This window comes from Somniosus microcephalus, chromosome 3, assembly GCF_052327205.1.
Source record: "Somniosus microcephalus isolate GS21.2 chromosome 3, FLI_Smic_1.0, whole genome shotgun sequence".
NCBI lineage: Eukaryota > Metazoa > Chordata > Chondrichthyes > Squaliformes > Somniosidae > Somniosus > Somniosus microcephalus.
This window is the reverse complement of record NC_140989.1, coordinates 143,839,017-143,853,180: the sequence shown is the minus strand read 5'-3', so window position 1 is coordinate 143,853,180 and position 14,164 is coordinate 143,839,017. Positions and strand designations below refer to the sequence as shown.

Below are 14,164 nucleotides of genomic sequence, written 5' to 3'. Positions count from 1 at the left end.
CCTGGCCAAAGTTCCTTACCCTGGTCCTCACCTAGTGACTGTTGCTGGAAGTACACCGGAGGTAATACCAGGTCAGGACATATGAGGCTAAACTGTGCTGACTCCAGTTGTCCCATGACACTCACTGTCCTGTCTTTCAGTAATTACCTGGAAGTGGAGCAATGCTGGTAAAGGAGAAAATTAAGGGGAAAATGTTTAAAATGTCAGAGAATGAACCTTGCTTTTAAGCAGTGAACACTGCAGCCAAACCTCCCAATGCTCTTTTGAGCACAAGATCAGTAACGAGCTGCATTCACTTATAGTGTACTTATAGTGTTAGTACGGCTCTGTGCTATGACTAAAATGTGGCTGGTGAGCTGCTTGTGGATTCAGGGGTGATTTTATCTGGGAGCAGGTTTTGGGCTGGTAAGTGGTTCAACCCTCACCCCCTCCCCCCCCCCGCCCCCAACTCCACCGTGTCAACATGAATTTGAGGCCTGGGCAATTTTAACTCCTGGGTCTCATTTACATCCTGCCAGCCAGCTGCCAACGTGAAATGGGCAGCAAGAGGCAGAGCTGACCGGTTAACATCGCATGGCCCATGACGGGAAGAGGGTTTCAGCAGGCTCTCGAGGGTGGGAAGGTGGGGGAGGTGAGCCCAGGGCAGCAGAGGCCAAGACTTTCCTTGCGAGGCCCAGAGGAACACTCCTGGCCCCACAAAGAAAGTTTAACACTTGGCTCTTGGGGTCTCCTCCGCCTTCAGAGCAGCTTTCGCTGAGTAGGGTGACTAGTGTGGGCACCTCACGCTGACTGCAGCTTAAAAAGTCATTGGGCTCCTATTTACGTAATTTGCATACATTGCAGTTTAAAAAAGTAGCGGGTATGGAGCAAGTAATTATTTTTAATTAACCCGCCACCCCCTCCAACCCAACCTGGTTTCCACCGGGCAAAGGGAGATAAAAGTACTCCCCACCCCCCCCATGACTTTGTTGAGATAACCACATGGAGTGTTGCTCCAGTTTGGTCTATTCAACTATGGTTTGAGCCCTTCTGTGTCCGTGAAGAAAATAAGGAACTAGCATCAAGTTATTATATGAATACAATAAAGTAGCTGAAGTTGATGCATTAAGTCACTATGAAAAACTACGAATGAAATATCAGATCTGTTCTGTATATCACCCATCCTTGCAGGTTTCTATGTACTCTAGATATAGGGATGTGATTTACACACCATTATGCCTTGCAAGGTTTGTATCCATGATTCTGAGGTAGACATAATTGTTCTGATACTTGGTAGCTGCTTTTAATGTAGTTCTTAGAATAGGTATTGTCTCTCTGATCTGTTGCTGTGAGAACCCTATCAAATGAAAATGTCACTGCGTTTAGCTCTGTGTCAATCATTGACTCGCTTGCATGTTGTATGTGTTGCCTTTCTAAGTCTGCACTGGCAGGAGATCTGTGTATAATGAGCATGATTGCCATTTAATTCCTATAAAAAGAGAATTTCTGAGGGTGTCATTCTGTGTGGCAGAGTTGGTCATGCATTAATATTTCAGATTACCATTGCCTCTGCAGATTCAATTTGATAGCAGATCAAATGCAAATTATCTGTGGTCTGTAAAACCACTTTGACCTGCAGAGTGACAGCTTGGATTTTTTTTTTTAATTAACTTTTTTTTTAAGAACAAATCTGCAAATAAAATTCCCAATAGAATTTCTTGTGTGTATCTACAGGGGGAATTGTTCTGTGTGCAGATTATATCTGATGTGGACTTCCTGCATGCAGTAAATAGTTGCTACCCCACACCACAGCTGTTAGATTACTAAACCCCATTTGTTTTATAGAATGATTAGGCTGTGTAGTTTTTTTTAAATTCATTTTCGGAATATGGGCGTCGCTGGCAAAGCCGGCATTATTGGCCATCCTGAGTTTCCTTTGAGAAGGTGGTGGTGAGCCGCCGCCTTGAACTGCAGGAGTCCATGTGGTGAAGGTACTCCCATAGTGCTGTTAGGGAGGGAATTCCAGGATTGTGACCCAGTGACAGTGAAGGAACAGCCGATATATGTCCATGTCTGGATGGTGTGTGACTTGGAGGGGAACTTGGAGGTGGTGGTGCTCACATGCGCCTGCTGCCCTTGTCCTTCTAGGTGGTAGAGGTCGCGGGTTTGGGATGTGCTGTCGAAGTTGGGTAAAATCATCCCGTCACCATGGGGATCTGGGTTTAAATCCAGTCCAGACTGATGAGATGAAAGTCACCTTTTTGCTGGTTGGCTGTGTCCTTTTTGAGAAGAGTTTGGGGCAATCTCAATCCATTTCCTAGTGGGTGCAGATACATGGCACAAATTGCCAGTGTGAGCACTGAGCTAGCAGTCTCACTCAGAGAAGCTATAAAGGTGACTCATGTGGGAAGTGGAAATATAACACTTTGGCTAGGCCTGGCCCCAGCGTTGTGAGATCCACCTGAGATGTATAGACAAGTACAACGCTCACTGCTAGTGGTAAGAAGATGCATCCCTCCACTATGGTGAAACCCTACTCCTCCCACTACAGACGTGTAGATTAGGCAAATGTGGAGATATACACCTCTAGTCCCCAGCTGTGCAGAAACAGCGACTCACCCCAAAAACTAGCCCTGAAGGAGTGGAATCACCTCTGTCCAACTGTGCTTGTCCCACCCATTAAATCTGCATTAGACCTTAAGGCCTAGAAATTCAGTATAGCCACGTTTGGGGCGCTACAGCCAGGCGTTCGCTAAATATAGCGCCCGGCGCAACTTAGCGCCACCTTCGCCGATATTCAGTTGCATCACCCCAAGAGGTTGCTGCTGCGCTAAAGCAGGCGATGCACGACTATCATAAGGCGCTAAGCCGGCGTGCTGAGGCGCTAACACCGAGGGTGGGCGCAGCGCAGGTGCGGCGAGTTTCTGAATGAAGGCAGACACGTTGGCGCCGGTCAGCTCTTAAAGGGGAAGGGTCGACTTGTTTAGCTGCCATGCCCTGCACACTGCAGTCCTGAAGCAAGGCTTGACCATTGCTGGTTCATCAGTTCTACGCCCTGGACCATGGGGAAGCCCGCTATTCTTCCAAATCCCATTGCACGCTCTTGCTGCTTGTCCAGGGTCATGGGGAAGAAGATGTACTGATGTCTCCTTCTGAAAAGGACATTGTTCACCTGGCGGGTGCAGCAATGTACCGCAAACTGGGAGATGTTGGCAATGTCCCCAGTAGCGGATTGGAAGGAGCCGGTGGCATAGAAGTTGAGAGCCACCGTCACCTTCACTGCCACCGACAGAGACGTCCTGCTCCTCAGCTGTGGCGGCAGATCTCAGTGACCACCTCCCTTCTGAATCGCAGCCTCCGAACACACTGCTCCTCAGACATGTTCAGATATGAGAATTGCTGGCGGTATACCATGGGTGGGTAAGGCCTCCTGTGCCGACGCCTGTTGGCCCTTCTCCCTCTGGCCATGACTGGCACTCTCTCACGGCGTCTCTGATCCCTTTGAATGCAATACAGAAAGCCAATGTTTCCACCCATTGCAGCCCCCATTATATGTGGCGACTCAAGGCTATGGCACTGAAAGTGAAATCCAAGTGCAAAGCTCTGGCCTGAAGCCAGAAGTACCTGTGCGAGCGCTGAGTCAAAGCAGAAAGCTCTTTCCCTTTGTCTCTCTCCAAATATCCGTCTCTCACACAGAAGGATTGGCACAAAATGGCTGCCACATATAATGCAGGAGGAGTCCCTTTAAATAGCGCCCCCCGCGCCCCGCAGCGACTGGGAACCGTTCCCCTCTACCAGTCGCTGGGGGCGCCAGGCGCAAAGAAGGGCGGCACCACTGAAGTTCCGGTTCGGGGCGCACCAAGGGCGTTGCACCATGAAATGATGTCACGATCTGCGCGCGCAGCTGAGCGGGCGCTGCGGTTTAGCGCCGCCGCTAAATCTTGAGTGAAGTTCGCGAGAGGCGCAGATCGCGCCGCGCCTGGGCGCTAGCCGCTTAGCGCCCCACTTCTCCTCCTCCTAAGGCGCTAGCGGCTGGCGCTAACAACTGAATTTCTAGGCCTAAGCATATTAAATTACATAAACATGCATAGCAATTCTGTCAGCCTACTCTCCTATGCCACTACTATACAAGTGTGAAAATCAGTTGTTACAAGCTGCAAGTTTGCTGTAGATATTTTCTCAAGTACTGCAGTGCTGGTCACTGCCAGAAACAGTCCGAGGGCGTGAATTTCACAGGGCCGTGGAGGCGGGAATGGAGGTGTGTGGGGTGTTAAAGTTGCAAAAAGTGGTGGGCGTGGGCGGGCCCAACCCTGCCTCCATCCCGCCTCCAAGCAATTTTCAAGAAATCGTGTTTACTGCTTCTGTCTCCATCCCGCCTCCCAGAGGCGTAATAGGCCCTCAAGGCCCTTAACAAGCACTAAATTGCTTCTATTATCCCATTTTGAAAGGCCTTTGTGATTTTAACCCTTTTCCCTCGTGAAGCACGCCTGCTCTGAAACACGACGGTGAAACCTGGTGGGAGCATAATTGGATTGCTGACTATTAGCTGCAGCTCCACCATTAAATAGGATATTTGATCAGCCATCATTTGCAGGTGGCAGGACTTTGTTGTCTCAGGTCTGGGGGAACTTTTAGAAGGCATAACCACAGCTGTGGAAGTTTGGAGCCTGACACCCATCTCCAATGTGACCTCCTGGGAAACCCCTCTCGCCACCTTGACTGAGCACTTCCTCAACTGAGGCATATACCAGAAGCACGGGAACCATTTATTCCTTCCCTTCTGGACATCAGATGAGGATGAAGACCAGCCGTGCACCAGCAGAACCATGAACAACAGCAGCACCAACATCAGCAGCAACAACAGGAGTGCCAGGGTCTCCAGAACCGTCGTGGTTTGCTGTGCACTTCATAACATGGCACAACGTCGTGGCTTGCAGATTCCTGAGGACCAAGTGGCTCCTCACATATCCTCCTCAGATGTGGAGGAGGAGGAGAGTGAAAACGAACATCTTGCAGAGGCCCATCAACCAGTGGCAGCAGTAGGCGAGAACGTTGCTGCCCGGGATGCAAGGAATGCATTCATCTTGGCCAGATTTGCTTAGTCTAGCCAATCAAGCACTTTTGCCTCGCAGCTTCTTACCAGAGCTTCGACAATGGCCAAGAACCAGCGGATTCCTAACAATTTGACCACCATACTGACAATTGCAAGTAATCCTAAGCCCTCAATGTGGACATCCCATTAGCGAAATGACACACGCCACAGCCGCAGCAGTAGCCATCAGATTTTTTATTTACAGTAACCATCTGATGGCTTTTTAACATTAAACATCAAATTTCACCCAAGTGACTACCCTTGTGACTATTTGTGCAGTATCTTTCTCTTACGTGTGCTCCTACGTGGTGCTTCCCCTGTGGCTTCAGCAGATGTGGAGGCCCCTTGCTCACTTTCTTGCTGCTCCTGTCTCGACACCTTTGGCGGGCGTCCTCTGGGGTTGCGAACCTGTGAGGGCTCGCCAACAGTCTGCTGCTCCTGCGGCTGTGCAGGGGTTGAGACGCCGATCTCAGTTGGGTGTGGACTCTGGTGGGGCTCTGACTGAGGGCTCTGTAGTGGCATGGAAGTGTGAGCGCTTGGAGAGGAGCCCCCACTTCCTTGATGTCTGCCACCAACTTCCCTCTCATGGGTCAGGTCCCCCTCAGCGCTTGCAAGTGGCTTGCGAGCACCTTGCTGCATATCAGGGGGGCCATGGGGACTCATATCTGCACTGGCAGTCCTACTCAGAAGGACTTCCATGAAGGTCTGGTTTCTCTGTTCAATAGATGACCATCGCTCCTCCAGAGATGTCATTCTATTCAGAACACTCACCATGTTTTCTGCACTCTGGTGACTTATCACCTCCATGGAGGTTGCCATCCTTTCCATGGTGATGCGTTCATGTGACAATGACTCCACAAAGGCTCTGCTCATGTTCGCAATGGACTCCTCCATTCGCTCCACACGCACAGCGACCCTGGAGACAAAACCTGCCAGAGACTCCTGCATCTGTTCCTGGAGTTCCAGCACCGCTGATCTTGTGGATGGACCCAGAGGCAGAGGGTCGACAGGCAGCTGAGCTGAGCTGGAAGCGTCCTGCGCCCTCCGACGAGGACTCTCCACTGCTGTCCCTGTCTCCACCATCTGCTGATACTCATTTGTGAGCTGTGATACACCAGGTGACAACAATACTGTATCTCGTGAAGGTCCCACCGAGGTGTGAGTGTCTACGCTAGTGCTGGGTGCGGTGAATTCTGCTGACGCTGCGCCCTCAGAGGTTGCAGCTTCCTCTGAGGAGTCCGGATGCTCAGGCTCTTCCTCCTGGCTAGTGGGGACGGGTGCTGTTGATGGTCCTGTGGGGGAGTAAAGGAAAGAGTCAGAGATGTGATGCCAAGGTTACATGCACATTGCATATTGCAGATGATCATAAGTCCATCCGTTAGAGCTTCAGAATCATTATCAGCGACTCATGCAATGTCAATGAGAGAGATGGAAAACTATTCTGACACCAGCTTGCTGTGATGCACCCATCTGCCCGTCCCCCACTTGCTCATCGTCCTTCACTCCCACGATCTCCAGGACTGCATCCTCCCAGGGGGTGAGCTGGGCTACTGAGGGTGGCCCTCCTCCTGTCCTTGCTCTTTCCCTCTTATTGTGAGCTCTCTTTTCCTGCAATGAGGGAGACAAGTGGAGTTTGAGTGAGAATGAAGGAGTGAGTGCAGAGAATGCATAGCATAGATGGTAAGGAGACAAAGATGGAGTGAGGTGGCAAGACCAAGGACCCTCCCTGTGTGTTGTAAGTTGTTTTCATAGCATCACAGTGATAGGGAGTGTGAGGGCTGCATAGTCAAATAATTAGGTGAATGTGACCATAGAGAGAGAGGGAATGGGTAAGGGTGCATGGATGTCAGTGTCAAGTGGGATGTGGAGGAAGAGATTGCTAAAGCTGAGTGCTGGTGAGGAGAGGCAATGGGGATCAGATTGAGGGTGATGGGAAAGTCATACTCACTTTTCCAGTGCGCAGAAGGTCATGAAATCTCTTCCTGCACTGAAGCCAGGTTCTGCGGGTTATCGACAAAGAGTTGACCTCCTGGGCCACCTGGCTCCACACAGCCTTGTGGAGGCTTCTTCCTCCCTGAAGAAGGGAAGAGCACTTCTTTATTGGCTCTTGCTCCCTCCACTAAAGCTTGCAGGGTGTGATGAAATATGCCATTCATCAGGCACTGTATTCCCTGTGTTTAGTTTAGTTTCAGTTTCATTTCCTTATCTGTATTGTATTGTGTGTAGGGCTCCGCCCATACCTGGCCCCTACTTAAGCAAGCCCCAGCGTGTCTCACAGCAGTACAGCAGATCTCTGGATGAGAGACACTTCTCCAATGTGTATTACTTTCTGAGTTAATAAAAGCCTTGCTTTGCTCCGTTAACATCGAGTCTCGGATTCATTGAGGCACATCACAGGGCAACATCATCAAACCTGGGTGCAGCCCTAGGTCTCTCGCTGGTCATTCTGCCTCCAGGTCCCTGTAGCATGAAAGGCCAAAAGGTTGGCAGTCTGCAGAAGAAGCAAGGCTTGTTGCAGACCTTAAATGCAGCAGCAATGATGACGTCGTCGGAGGCAAGTTTCAGACTGAAAAAACAAATTGGGCCATGAATTCCCACACGCTGGAACTCAATTGCCCACTTAAGTTAAAATCACATCATTCTCCCACATCGATTTAGAATCGGGTGGCTAACACGAAAAGCGGATTACACGACCCCAGCACCCTCCCGTGACAAAATCCAGCCCCGAGTGTCTTTCATTCAGGAGTGTGCACGTACGGCCAATATCTAAATTATACAATAGTGTAACCTGTGAGTTTACACAATAGGACTCCCCCACCCCCACACCCCATGAATGGAACTGGATATTGTATATTTTACATGCACCCGAGTTCACTCCTCCAACCTTTTGGAAGACCGGCTGAAACACTTGGTGAGATGCAGTGTGGCTATGAATCATTAAGCTGCTTTACATCACAGGCAGCAAGTGAACATAAAGAGTGACAGTCTATGTAAATTCCCCGCAGTTAACTCAATCTCAATCCTCTCCAGTGGGAAAAATAATAAAGCATGCGTTATCCCTTTCATGGGCTGACTTGCTTTTGTTACATCACCTTTCTTTCTAGGCAGCATCTAACTGCAAAGACTGACCTCCTGCATTGCTGCTTCGAACTGTGGTTACATACAGGCCGAGAAATTCAGTGCCCTTAGCGCCGATTTTGCGGCGCTAGAGGGCCTAGCGCTGCAATTGGCGCCGGCGCCGAAATTGCCTGGGGCCCTTCCGCCGCGGTAGACCGGTAGCGCTGCGCCGGCACCGATGACGTCATCGGTGTGCGCAGCGTCCCGGTTGCCATGCCGACGGGCCCCAGCGCCGAAATTCAGTTGCGGCCGCCTCGCCCGTGGCAGCCGCAACTCAGACTCTGGCAACAGAGTCTTACATGACTTTGCGCCGGCGCATTAAAGGCACCGTGGCGGCCGGCCGCTTTCCCGCCGGCCGCCTGGCCGCAGCTCCCTCCCCGGACTTCCCCCCCCCCCCCGGAACAGAAGCAAGCCCGGCACTTGTCCGAGGTGCCGGGCTCATTTTTAAAAAGATTTTCGCGGGCCGCGGCCGGGTGCAGGCAGCTCCTCCTTAAGGGAAGGAGGAGGCCTGCACTTCCCGAACCTGCCGCACCGCAGCGGGCGCCGCAGCGCCGGAATAGCGCCGATATTCAGCGCGTAGCGCCAGTTTTCAGGCGCAAACAGCTCTCAGCAGCGCCGGCAGCCGTTTGGGCGCAGAATTGGTGAATTTTGGGCCCGACCAGCGCGACTTAGCTCCGGCACTAACTTCCGGCGCTAAAGCCCTGGTTGCGCCAAAACTCAATTTCTAGGCCACAGTCTCTTACTTAAGCCCTGATTGACAAAAGTGTCTGTCCTTTTCTCTGTGTACTCAGCCTGGGGGAGGTCTATGGTGCTGACTGCCAATAAAACTGGCTACCTTTCTTTCTCCACCCGTCCCCCTCTGCCGATGGGTCACCGGCTGCAGCCTCCTGCCGCTACTTACCGCTGCCGCCCGTTGGCCAGCCATGCGGTTGATCGGGCGGGAGTCGGCACAAAACCTTGCCTGGTTCTCCGAGCGTTCCCGGGCTTCCCCGCACCCTCCCCATTTCCTCGTTAATATTGGGGCCTCTGAGTTCAGTTTTACAGTTCATTTTTTGAATGAAAATTGGTGGTGCCTGTATGGAGAGAAAGCAACAAGTCCCTCTACCCATTGAGCTGGCTCACTGCCCATTCGCTTACTACCCTTTGTGACGGGTCAGTGCCCATTCGCTTACTACCCTTTGTGACGGGTCAGTGCCCATTCGCTTACTACCCATTGTGACAGGTCAGTGCCCATTCGCTTACTACCCATTGTGACGGGTCAGTGCCCATTCGCTTACTACCCATTGTGCTGGGTCAGTGCCCATTCGCTTACTACCCATTGTGACAGGTCAGTGTCCATTCGCTTACTACCCATTGTGCTGGGTCAGTGCCCATTCGCTTACTACCCATTGTGCTGGGTCAGTGCCCATTCGCTTACTACCCATTGTGACGGGTCAGTGCCCATTCGCTTACTACCCATTGTGCTGGGTCAGTGCCCATTCACTTACTACCCTTTCTGACGGGTCAGTGCCCATTTGCTTACTACCCATTGTGACGGGTCAGAGCCCATTCACTTACTACCCATTGTGACGGGTCAGTGCCCATTTGCTTACTACCCATTGTGACGGGTCAGTGCCCATTCACTTACTACCCATTGTGACGGGTCAGAGCCCATTCACTTACTAGCCATTGTGACAGGTCAGTGCCCATTTGCTTACTACCCATTGTGACGGGTCAGTGCCCATTCGCTTACTACCCTTTGTGACGGGTCAGTGCCCATTCGCTTACTACCCATTGTGACGGGTCAGAGCCCATTCACTTACTACCCATTGTGACAGATCAGTGCCCATTCGCTTACTACCCTTTGTGACGGGTCAGTGCCCATTCGCTTACTACCCGTTGTGACGGGTCAGTGCCCACTCGCTTACTACCCATTGTGACGGGTCAGAGCCCATTCACTTACTACCCATTGTGACAGGTCAGTGCCCATTCGCTTACTACCCATTGTGACGGGTCAGTGCCCATTCGCTTACTACCCATTGTGATGGGTCAGTGCCCATTCGCTTACTACCCATTGTGCTGGGTCAGTGCCCATTCACTTACTACCCATTGTGACGGGTCAGTGCCCATTCGCTTACTACCCATTGTGACGGGTCAGTGCCCATTTGCTTACTACCCGTTGTGACAGGTGAGTGCCCATTCGCTTACTACCCATTGTGACGGGTCAGTGCCCATTTGCTTACTACCCGTTGTGACAGGTGAGTGCCCATTCGCTTACTACCCTTTGTGACGGGTCAGTGCCCATTTGATTTCTAATGATTGTGACGGGTCAGTGCCCATTCGATTACTACCAAAGCTGCTAAGTGCAGCACATAGAGCTACCAGTTCAAATCTCAGATGTTCAGATTTGCGTTTTTTCTGGCCATGCGCAAAACCTTATAACAGCATAAAGCAGTTTCACCTGCACTATGGAGCATGGGTAATATATGCTGCCATTCAGATCTGGATATCTGAATACATTTTGGAGAGACACTTTGCAATGGGTGGATCCAAACTTCAAGCCCTTTGAAGCTGCTTCAAATGCCAATAATGAATAGAAATGATTTATTCTCCTGCGCATGTAGAAAATATATATTTAAAGTTTATGTTGCAGTGATTCATGTGCATCGCCACTAAATAATTGAGTTCGACTTCGACGAACTATAAATAAGTTGTTTATTTACAGGAACAGGTTAAATACAACAGGTAAGGTAGCAGGTAAGATGGCTGACTGTAGGAGCACTGTGGTGTAGGTCTTTCCCCAGCGGGGACGCCACGAAGACTGACTAGAAGTTTCCGAGCTCAACTGCTAGCAGGTTCCGAGCTCAACTGCCAGCAGGTTCCGAGCTCTGATGTCATGACGTCATCACGCAGAATACAGGAGAGAAGCCTGAGTATAGTAACAGACACATACAGTAAGGTAAGTTAAAGGTAATTATGTATCTCAATGTAAGGGACAACCGGTGGTACCACCACATGGGCCCCCCCAGAATTTGCTTTAACGAAAGTCCAAGGATGAGATGGCCTGACGAGCTGGTGGTCACAGCGGTCATGCTGTCTTGACTTGGTAGGTGAGGTCTGAAGATGCTGCTCGTGAGCGGATCCTTACGCGCGTCGTGGCGAATAAAGTGTATCCGTCAGGCGAAGGACCGTGGAGACGTGCGAAACAGCAGGCCTTGTCAGAGTGACGGGCAGGTCGGGCGGACGCGGGCGATGACTCTGTTGATGTTGGAACAAGTCCTTGTTCTGACGAAATCTGCCGGAACGCCGACGGGCGATCCAGAAGGACTTGACAGGCGAGGTGAGTGAACTCGCCGACAGGTGAGCGAAACCTTCAGGAGGCTGGAACACGCAGAACGGTGTGTGCCATAGTGATACGACATTAACACAACAGAGGATGAAGAGTTACTGCATTGACCAGTGATCGGTGAGGCCAGCAACTTTCACGTGGCTGATCGCGGCCGCAGGATGCCCATTGGACCCATCCTCGATGTGTGCAGCGTCAGTAGAGGTTTGCGTTTGTTAAAGGGAAAACTGGAGAAAGGGCTGCAACGGTCCTGGTTGTTGTTGCTTTCAGGAGGGGTCAACTCTGCCTGGAGGGCGGCAACACTTGTAACTGTTGTAGATTTAGGAGAACACAGCCGGGAGGGCGGCACGCTTTTTGTTCACGCCAAATCGTGTAGTAGGTAACACAACCAGCAGGCTGAAGGGCTGGTGCGTCGTCGGCGGAGAAGGAGTCATTGTTTTTCACGAGGGATAGGCCCTCGTAGTTCGCGAGGGATGGGTCCTCGTGCGCGAGGAGTGCATCCTCGTGTTTCGTGGGGGTGAGTCCTCATGGTATCCCCGCAGGGCGCGCTCTGATTTTGTGGGCCCGAACATGCTGTACCCCGCGCTTGGAGAGATGTATACTTGCTGTTGCTTTGGACGTAGAGGCGGACGACCCGTGTGGCGGTAGGAAAGATGAGTACGGGGACCGTAAGCAAGTGCGTGGTCAGCGCCGCATCGATGTTCTCGTCGAACGGGGCTTCTACCTTTATAAAGCACGAGGGAGACTGTGGCTCCCTGGATTGCGGTAGCGACAGCAAAACGGCTGGTGCTTCCATGGCGTGCTTCTTTTGTGAAAATTGTTCACAAAAAAACGGGGTCCGGTTGAGTTTTGTCCGTGTCAAACGGGATCTGCTCCAGGCTGCGCTTACCTTGCGAATACGTTCGCAAAGACGGGGTCGCCTTTGGAGGAATCGGTGTTAGGCGGTTGCTGTTCCGTGGTTGTTCATCGGTTGTGCGTCGGTCGTCTTGTGGGAAGACGAGGTTCAGGCGTGCGTTGCTACCGTGAAAATCGTTCACGGATACGGGTTCACCAATTGTAGTGTTGGAATTGATGAGCTCCCGTACTCACGTCGTTGGGTCACCAATGTAGCGATTTGTGTGCATCGCCACTAAATAATCGAGTTCGACTTCGACGAACTATAAATAAGTTGTTTATTTACAGGAACAGGTTAAATACAACAGGTAAGGTAGCAGGTAAGATGGCTGACTGTAGGAGCACCGTGGTGTAGGTCTTTCCCCAGCGGGGACGCCACGAAGACTGACTAGAAGTTTCCGAGCTCAACTGCTAGCAGGTTCCGAGCTCAACTGCCAGCAGGTTCCAAGCTCCGATGTCATGACGTCATCACGCAGAGTACAGGAATGAAGCCTGAGTGCAGTAACAGATACATTTAAAGGTAAGTTAAAGGGAATTATGTATATCTCAATGTAAGGGACAACCGGTGGTACCGCCACAATGTAGTATTAATTCAGAATGGTAAATCATTTTCTAAGAATTTTGCACCTGGTGTACCTCTTATCTAGAGCATCTCTAGCCCCTCTTCTTGAATGGCAGCATAGTGAAATGCTACTGATCTGGTCATGTATTCTTCATCTATTCATAACTAAATGCCTCTTCATGGTCTTCCAAAGTTATTTTATGTTTGTCTATCATTGTTTTGCCTTTTACAATGATTACTCTATGTAATAAGCTGCTGATAACATTATCAAGGAATTTTCACATCACGACAGCCTGTTGGTACATAATAGCTTCTTTGCTTGATGGCGTGTATATGACAGCTAATAATGGACTGATTTAATTGTATCAAGCTCTGATCGGTGATTTATGCTCATTCTTTCAGTGGTAATTGCATACTTTATAAATATTCTTTTTCTGTCTTGCCAGTCTACCACTGAATTCGTTGCATTGGGATCCAGGCTGGGTTCTGTTCCAGATGTATATCATATTCCGAAAATGAATTTTTCAAAAACTACACAGCCTAACCATTCTATAATGTTTGAGCTACATAGTAGATCTTATTGCTTTGTAGTCTGAAGTATAACTTGCAGGATGGACATAGCTATGTGCCGTTACTTGTTTTCAAATCCCTCCCCAGCCTCGCCCCTCCCTATCTCTGTAACATCCTCCAGCCCTACAACCCTCCTAGATCTCTGCACTCCTCCAATTCTGGCCTCTTGTGCAACCCCAATTTGCATCACTCCACCATTGACAGCCGTCCCTAGGCTCTGGAAGTTCCTCCCTAAACCTCTCCGCCTCTCTTTCCTACTTTTAAGACACACCTTAAAACCTACCTCTTTGACCAAGTTTTTGGTCACCTGTCCTAATATCTCGCTTTGTTTGATAACACTCCTGTGAAGCGCCTTGGGACATTTTACTACATTAAAGGTGCTATATAAATGGAAGTTGTTTTTGATACTGGCATCTTGACAGAATGGGAAAAGTGCCAAAAAAACCCTTTCTGTTTATGATCGAATATGCATAGTAAAATATATTTTTTCCCTTAACTCTCTATCAATTTTATACTGACTTAAACAGTGACATTCATTGATGGAATACTGTGTTTGTTTAATGAATGATAAATATTATTTATACAAAATATTTCTTCCCAGGATTGAATACATGCCGTCAGCTGT

The 14,164-nt window shown here is 50.1% G+C and overlaps 1 protein-coding gene and 1 long non-coding RNA gene across 11 annotated transcripts in view; one reads left to right on the top strand and one right to left on the bottom strand.

Annotated features, from left to right (window-relative positions):
* plcb1 (phospholipase C beta 1) overlaps positions 1 to 14,164 on the top strand; it is a 1,372,871-nt gene that overhangs the window by 168,803 nt on the left and 1,189,904 nt on the right. The window lies entirely within an intron of this gene.
* LOC147121446 (uncharacterized) overlaps positions 10,866 to 14,164 on the bottom strand; it is a 33,664-nt gene continuing 30,365 nt past the window's right edge. Inside the window, exon 2 of the long non-coding RNA XR_015077545.1 lies at positions 10,866 to 12,899. This is a non-coding gene — a long non-coding RNA (uncharacterized LOC147121446). The remainder of the gene's footprint in view (positions 12,900 to 14,164) is intronic.